The following is an 8809-nucleotide window of genomic DNA, read 5'->3' on the forward strand; positions in this document are numbered from 1 at the left end:
GGGACAAAATGACATTTTTTCATATATCTGACGAACTTTTGATTTGTTTGGATAATTCTTCAAGAATGAATTATAGTACTTATAATTACCTATAAAATGAGCCCACAATTGTTATTGTAACCATCGTATTGTAGAAGTAATCTAACTCCGAAACTCTCCATGTACTAGTCAAAAGTGAGAAAAAAGCTAGTTTTTTGCTAGTAGGCCGAGAAAATTTTGGGAGTAGAGGTATAACCAAAATATAAGTACGCAGTTTTGCTGCCATACTCGTGTTAATGTCGATTTCAAAGGTCTGACAACTCTAATTTTGGGCTTTATACGGTTTTTGGGGGGTTAAATAACGTAAGTTTTCCAGCTAACGTGAATGGGCTAAATTTATACTATTTGAAATTATAAATATAAAAGCTGATGCTCTATTATTTTTCCTAAATCTGGACACCTTAATCTCGGCTATGGGGTTAATAGAACTCACGATATAAGCTTTTTTAACTAACCATATCAGGCTTTTCAATTCAAATAAACAAACAAAAATCGAAACAAAAAAGCCTCTAAAACATAATCGTATAAACGGCTTATATCTTGAGTTCTATTGGTCACATCCTCAAGATTGGGGTGTCTAGATTTAGGAAAAATAATAGGGAATCAGCTTGTATATTTATAATTTCAAATAGTATAAATTTAGCCCATTCACGGTAACTGGAAAACTTACGTTATTTAACCCCCCAAAACCCGTATAAAGCCCAAAATTAGAGTTGTCAGACCTTTGAAATCGACATTAACACGAGTATGGCAGCAAAACTGCGTACTTATATTTTGGTTATACCTCTACTCCCAAAATTTTCTCGGCCTACTAGCAAAAAACTAGCTTTTTTCTCACTTTTGACTAGTACATGGAGAGTTTCGGAGTTAGATTACTTCTACAATACGATGGTGACAATAACGATTGTGGGCTCATTTTATAGGTAATTATAAGTACTATAATTCATTCTTGAAGAATTATCCAAACAAATCAAAAGTTCGTCAGATATATGAAAAAATGTCATTTTGTCCCAACCTTGCGATACAAACCCGCACTTTGACCAACTATAAAATTTTATTTAATCAACTCACGGAATTGTTTTGTATATCATTGTTTAGATAATTTTATTGTTAATAAGTCCTACCTTTGTCATTTTCTGTTAAAATGAATAACAATGGAGCTATTCAATAAAAACGCTACCAATCTCTTTTCCAAGATGGCGGCTGTTCCCAACCTCCAATTTTCCCAACAAATTGACTTTTATGATAAGGACAACCACCCGAACACATTCCATGAAAAAAATTTTGTCCCGCGAAAAATGCGATTTCATGCCCATATTTTGACTAATTGCCCTGAGCTATATTAATAACTTTATAAATTATTTTCTATTTGCAAAATGAATTTCAGGAAATTGTTTGAGTCTTATTGAGTTTGCTTTTGATTTTAGGGGATTCATTTGGGTAGTTTGGTAGTCCTGACTAAACCCCTACTCCTAGAAAAATGGTTTATACCTTTTTGAAAAGGGTGTTTTATATAGATAAGAACCTCATCAAAATTTTTTACACTAAGGCTACATATAGCTAAAAAAATGGCTTCATAAGTCAACATATACCTTTTTAAAATGACACAAAACATTAACCTTCTTGGGGAGTAATCTTGCGTCACAATAAAAATCTGTAAAAAATTAGGGGATTTTTTTTTTATTATTTAGAAACAGTTTTTCCACTTCGGATCTTGATTAAAAAATAACGAACGCCCAATGTACATACAATCCTAATTATATAAAAATACATTTTTTTACGTTTAATTTATATAAACCTTTTTAAACAAATGATTTTTTTCGAATTTTGAAAGTAATTTTTTTTTTTTTGTATTAACTTGAAGCGAATACCTTCAATATCAGGGCCGGAGTAAGTGGAGGGCAGCCCAGGGCCCCCACAATAGGAAACAAAAATAGAACCAAAAATCCTGCATCATTGTGGTGATTAAAATAAAAAAACAGTAAACAGATGCACCGTCCAATATGGCTAAACATTTCGGATTGAGGAATTAAATTTCACAGCAAGAACAAGAGAAGTTTAACCCAAGGAATTTTTCGAAACCTCAACATTTGTACTTGCACAAAGTAACTAACTAACGGCTCTCTAAAAATTAGAGATCCAAAAGAGCTTTTAAAGCTTTATAAATAAAAAAAAATATTTTTTTCAAAATCATTTCGGTAAATAATTTATTTTATTTTTTTTATTACAAAATACTTTTACCTACAACTTTTTATAAATCAACAACCGTACCTTTTGAAGATCAAATTCATTCAAAAGTTTCATTAAGCATTTCTTTAAAGAACAAATTTAATGACTTTTTTTAGGTATTTAGAAAAAAAAAGAGGTTGTTTGTAAAGCCGGTTTACGGACGATGATTTTACGTGATAACGTCGTCAGAAAACAGGTTGTGTGCTTTTGTTTAAAATGAGTCCATTGAAGAGTTTACTTTTTTCAAACAATCAGAATTTAGAAGAAAAAAGCTAAAAAAAAATATACCTTTTTTATTTTCTCATTATATTAATTTTTTTATTTTAAAAGCTTACAAAAAAATTATGCAATTTAAAAGTCAAGTATTTCTTCTTAAGAATAAAACCATTTTTAAATTTGTACAATGTATAAAAATAATTTATTGAAAACAATCATTTTCATCAAAAAAAAGCAAAAAAAAACATGAATTTTTATCTTCTCACGTCATTAATTCCATTTTTTCCCTAACAACCTATAAAAAATTTGTTACCATCTGAAACCTTATTGCCTAAGCTTATCTTATATATATATCGATCAGGTCTATGAGACATCTACAAAAAGAGCTAGAATTTTTTAAACTCGATCAAATTTCATTAAAAAAAGCAAAAAAAAAACATTTATTTTTATGTTCTCAGGCTATAAAAAAATATAAACCACGTGAAAGCTTATTATTTCACCTTTCATATGACGTATTAATCTTATTTCAAAGATGCCTACAAGAGAAGTTAGAATTTTTTAAAGTCAACCATGTGGAATTTCCAGACTGAGATTACGGTACTTCCCACACTGGTGGCTGTTCATGATCAACAGATCTCCACTGCACTGGTGCTTTGAGGTTTTTCGCAAGTTTCTTGATTTAACATTGTGTAGCTTGTAGTTAGTCTACCGTTATGTGTAATATACCAAATGAAAGGTAATTGTATCAGGATGCTCATTAAAGTTTAATTAAATTTCTTTCTGCTCTTTATCAAAAGTTATAACCTGTTAAATTTAAAATTTTATTTTAGAGTTATCTCAAAATTGTGTTTACGAAAATGATTAAAACTTCGCACACATATAGTCGTAGTCATGGTCTATTAATACTCTTTATACTTTATTCCTATATCTATTAAAGAAAAAAAGACAAAAATAAAAAACGATGAAAATCGGTTAAAAACGGTCAAAAAACGTGTTTTTAATAACTTGTTTCTTCCGTTATTCAGTCAAAACTCACTAAACGATTCCAAGTTTTTGCACATGTATGCATAAGGCCATACGTTTGAGATTTTTTGAAGGCTCCACAAAAAACGCTAAAAATAGAAAAATACCCAAAAAAAACCCTAAAAAACAAGGTGTTTTTCAAAAATTCATATTTCGAAACGCAGAGTGTTGGAAAAAAATCCGTATCAGACGCCTAATTTTTTTTTCTCTCATCTTTCACCTGGCATCTTTAGAATTGTCAAAAAAAATTTCCTTTACCCAAAATCATCACTTTGGCAAAGCCCCAACACGTGTACAACGTTCAAACAAAACGTTATAGCTTAGTTTCAAATTTTTTTAGAATTTTTTCTTAAATGCAGTTATTCTTAAATTAATCTCATATATCTGTAACAAAAAAAATCAATTCTCTACGACTTTGCGTTTAGATTTTAGCCCAAATTTCATCTTTCCGTTTTACCCCTGTTTACCCTATTAAATGACGGAATTTTTAAAAATCCTTCATTTGGATTAAGCTTTAGGTTATTATCTTTCAAATAAGCTATAGAAGATTTTTGTATTTCTAATAGTTTATTTTTAATTTTGAGAGTGTAACGTTAGAAAATGGCGTCACTTTTTTGTGGTGGCTGCCATGGTTCATCAATTTATAAGACGTTATCACGTCAAAAATTAACAAAAACAATTTTCCCAATTAAAAACTTCAGAGCAAGTTGGTGCGACCCAGTCGAACATTTTATTATTTATGAGCTTCAGACAATCACATTATATAAACAAATAATACAGAAAAGCAATCATTAGAATTGGAATAAAAACAAAATGATTTTGTTACGCAAAATTAAAAATATAACCTTTGGAAGGAACGACTTATAGAATGAAGAACATTCCATACAAAGTTTATTGAAACTTTTGGAAAACGCCAGAACACTCGGAATTTGACTGAGAAAAATCAACTGACGGAACTCACTGATAAAATACCTATGATAAATAGAATAGGGCAAGAGTACTGTGTCAAAGACGACAAAAAATAGCTACGGATTTTTGAAGATGAGTCAAAAAATATCAAGCTGTTCTTGCTGTACGAAGGATAGGTCATTTTAACATCAAAAAATTTTTAAAAAATGAATCCAAATGGAAAAAAAATATTTTAAAACAATGGCAACACTCTAAATCAACATTTTACTCTAAAAACAAGAGAAATGCACTTAAATTTCAGTTCTTTTTAAAAAATCTTGAAAAAATTCCTACCAAAAACATTTTTTACAAGTGTCTGTACATAAATGTCTTCACATTACAGATTTTCTGTGTACCAAATTTCAAATCACCCCCAACTTAGCCTTGAGCTATAAGAACAATTATAAAAACGTGTGTCGCAGTCTTGCAGCTTAATTGATTGTATATTTATTTTATTTTTTGAAGTTATACTTCTTGGGAGGGTGGGTATGAAAATTTACTTTTTGACAAGAATGTCAAAGGGATTATGACGCGATCACCCTGGGTAGCAGGGCTGTCGTTTCACCTTTAGAGTACGCAGTACTTTAGTATTTAAAAATGCAGTACGCCACAGTACGGCAAACATAAAACACACAACACGTAGCAAGTTACATGTTTCATGTGGCAAGTTGCATGTGGCAAGTTGTATGTGGCAAGTTGCATGTGGCAAGTTGCATGTGGCAAGTTGTATGTGGCAAGTTGCGTGTGGCAAGTTGCATGTGGCAAATTGCGTGTGGCAAGTTGCATGTGGCAAGTTACATGTGGCAAGTTGCCAGGGTTGCAAAAAGCTAACATTTCAGCTCAGCTCACAGCTCAGCTCAAATTTGGGCTAGGTACCATAGCTTAGCTCATTTGAGCTGAGCTGAAAGTGAGCTGAGCTGAAAGTGAGCGCCCCAACTTCCAACGCCTATATCTCGGAATTTTGAAAAAAAATGAAAAAATTTTTTTTGATGCCAAAAGGTAGCGGGGACTCTAACCTACATTTGGGTACAACTTCCATCCCTGTAGGTACACGCGTTCTCAAACCAGGAGAACTTAAAGGTAAAAAAAAAGTTAAGCCCGATTCTGAAAAAATAGGCATGATGTGGCGGTTTAACATGCAAAGCGATTTTTTAAAAATCTGACAATGTGCAAAGCGTAGGCCCATGACACAAGCTATCATTTGGCATCACTCCCAAAAATTGCTCTCAAGCGGCTTAGCTTCCAGGAGCGTTCAAAGATTCGGGGATTTTTCGAAAAAAAAATTTACCCCAACTTTCAAACACGATTTTCTCGGAATTTAAAAAAAAATCGAAAAACCGGATTATACCACTTTCGGGTAGCTGAGAATATAAGCTTTCATATGGCACCACTCCCCTGTCTCTAGATCAAAGCCTTGCAACGCCTATATCTCGGAATTTTGAAAAAAATGAAAAAAAATTTTTTGATGCCAAAAGGTAGCGGGGACTCTAACCTACATTTGGGTACAACTTCCATCCCTGTAGGTACACGCGTTCTCAAACCAGGAGAACTTAAAGGTAAAAAAAAGTTAAGCCCGATTCTGAAAAAAAAGGCATGATGTGGCGGTTTAACATGGAAGGCGATTTTTTAAAAATCTGATAATGTGCAAAGCGTAGGCCCATGACACAAGCTATCATTTGGCACCACTCCCAAAAATTGCTCTCAAGCGGTTTAGTTCCAGGAGCGTTCAAAGATTCGGGGATTTTTCGAAAAAAAAATTTACCCCAACTTTCAAACGCGATTTTCTCGGAATTTTGAAAAAAGTAGTAAAACCGGATTGTACCTGATTTTTTTTATGATTAAAAAAGAAATATTTTACTAAAAAAATAGAAATATATTTACTATTAACCCTAGAAAGATAACACTGTGATAGTTTAAAAAACCGACAGAGGGCTCTTATGTCTACTAAAGATAATTCGAGTATGCTGAACACGATGGCGTTCTTAGTTTTTCTGGATTAGGTCAAATAAGAAAGATTTTTGCGTTTGAAATTTTGTTTGCACATGCCAAAACTGAGGGAATAAAACACCATATATTTTCCAATTTTTGATTTTTTATCGATGAAAAATGATGGAAAATCTATTTTTTCGCAAGTATTATTCGTAAAAGAAGTTATTTGAAAAAAAAATCTGTCGAATAACTATTTAAATCACTATTTTTTGGCAAAAAAAACGTCGATTTTTCTTCAATTTTTCTTACATTTTTTAACTATAAAGGTACAAATGTATGCGAAAACTCAACATTTTTTTGTACACATCTTGTATGTGTTAGTACTCTGGAATATTATACATATGTAGATGGTATCAATATTTTTATTTAATTTTTGTTTAAGTTCAAAAAATCATTTTTCTTTCAATTTGTTTTAAAATTAAAACATATTTACTATTACTTCCATCTGCATTATATGAGCTTACATACACAACACATAATATATTTGTCACAGTCCCCGTTTAACTGAAGAAAATATTTAAAGATCAGAAACGTGTTTCAGATAAGCGGGTTTTTCTCCTAAGAGGGTTTCTCTTAAGCTGGTTTTTATGCTACTTGAGCCCATTGGCGTTATGCCCCCACTTCCCCTACATATTTATTGCATTTAAACTTTTTGTAATTTTTTTATTTTATAAACTTAAAAATAAAAAAAAAAAACAGTGTTTTACTGCTACTTTTTCACTCTTAAGCTTAACCAATATTGTAGATAGGTAGGAACTGCCTATTCGTATTTGTAAACAAGGCCATATTCTATCCTGAAATACAACATCAAATCGTTGCTTCCGAGTGCTGCATTTAAATTTAAGTAATACGAAAAATATTAGAAAAATTGAAGAAAAATCGACGTTTTTTTTACATAAAATAATGATTTAAAATGTCATTCGGCAGATTTTTTTTTTTAAATAACTTCTTTTACGAATAATACTTGCGAAAAAATAGATTTTCCATCATTTTTCATCGATAAAAAATCAAAAATTGGAAAATATATGGTGTTTTATACCCTCAGTTTTGGCATGTGCAAACAAAATTTCAAACGCAAAAATCTTTCTTATTTGACCTAATCCAGAAAAACTAAGAACGCCATCGTGTTCAGCATACTCGAATCATCTTTAGTAGATATGAGAGCCCTCTGTCGGAAAAAAAAGTTCCATTTTCGAACACAGTGTAATCTACGTCTGTAAGACGTTTTTTTCTGGGTTTTTGTTAAATTGATTTGATTTATTATATCACTTCTTTAAAATAATCTAAGTAATGAGTTAAATAAATATGACAAAAAGTGTTAACATAAGACCAAAAATCTTTTTTAGAATCATACGTCTCTGAGACGTATATTATGATTATCTTTCTAGGGTTAAAAAAACCAAGAGAAAGATCACGAAAAATTATCTGTTTTATTTATAAAAATATCCATGTGTTAAAATAATTCCATTAATAACTAGAACCAAACATCTTGAGCTATGGTGTTTTATAAAAGTTTAAAATATCTTCATATTTCATTATACTTTCCAAATAAAAATCAATGTATCCTCTCACCCATCACAGCTCAGCTCAGCTCACTTTACTTAAGCTCACCCAACAGCTCAGCTCAACCATCAGCTCAGCTCAAATGAGCTATGGTACATAGCTCAAAAGTCAGCTAGCTCAAAATTTGAGCTGAGCTGTGAGCTGAGCTCAGCTCACTTTTGAGCTTTGTAGCAACTCTGCAAGTTCCATATTGCTACTACTAGTGCTGAAGCACACACAATTCTCATAAAATAACCATATCGCACATTTTATGCTCAATTCATTTAGTTTCGTTAAGCGTATACCGTACGTTCTGAACCGCACAACATGTGTAAATTTCACAGAATAAATTGAAAACTACATGGACGCAAGGAGGATGAAAGAATTAATTTATTGTTCACTTGATAAAAATGTAAAAAAACGATGTGTGGATTAATTAATTTAATAATAGAAATTAAAAATATCAAATGAAATTCATTTACATATACTGAATGAGAAGTATAACTTCAGTCGCGTGTACATGTGTACACACACTCTTTTTTTTTCTATACAAACAAAACTCACAAAAGTAAATAAAATTGAAGCTTCAAAATTCTTATATTTGTTTTCTTAGTCTGGAAACCTTGAACCTGCTATAACATTGACATTGGAATGAAAGAAAAATAAAAAAAATATTTTAAATACCTAACTTTGTCGCTGCTGTGTTGTGTATTGATTTGAAAGAATAATGATTATTCATGATACGAAAAATGTTTCAATTCATTAGCAAGGCTGAAATAACACAATGTGAATTAGCCTTACCCTTTACCTTGCAAGTTTACAA

Source organism: Episyrphus balteatus, chromosome 2, assembly GCF_945859705.1.
Source record: "Episyrphus balteatus chromosome 2, idEpiBalt1.1, whole genome shotgun sequence".
In the NCBI taxonomy this organism is placed as follows: Eukaryota; Metazoa; Arthropoda; class Insecta; order Diptera; family Syrphidae; genus Episyrphus; species Episyrphus balteatus.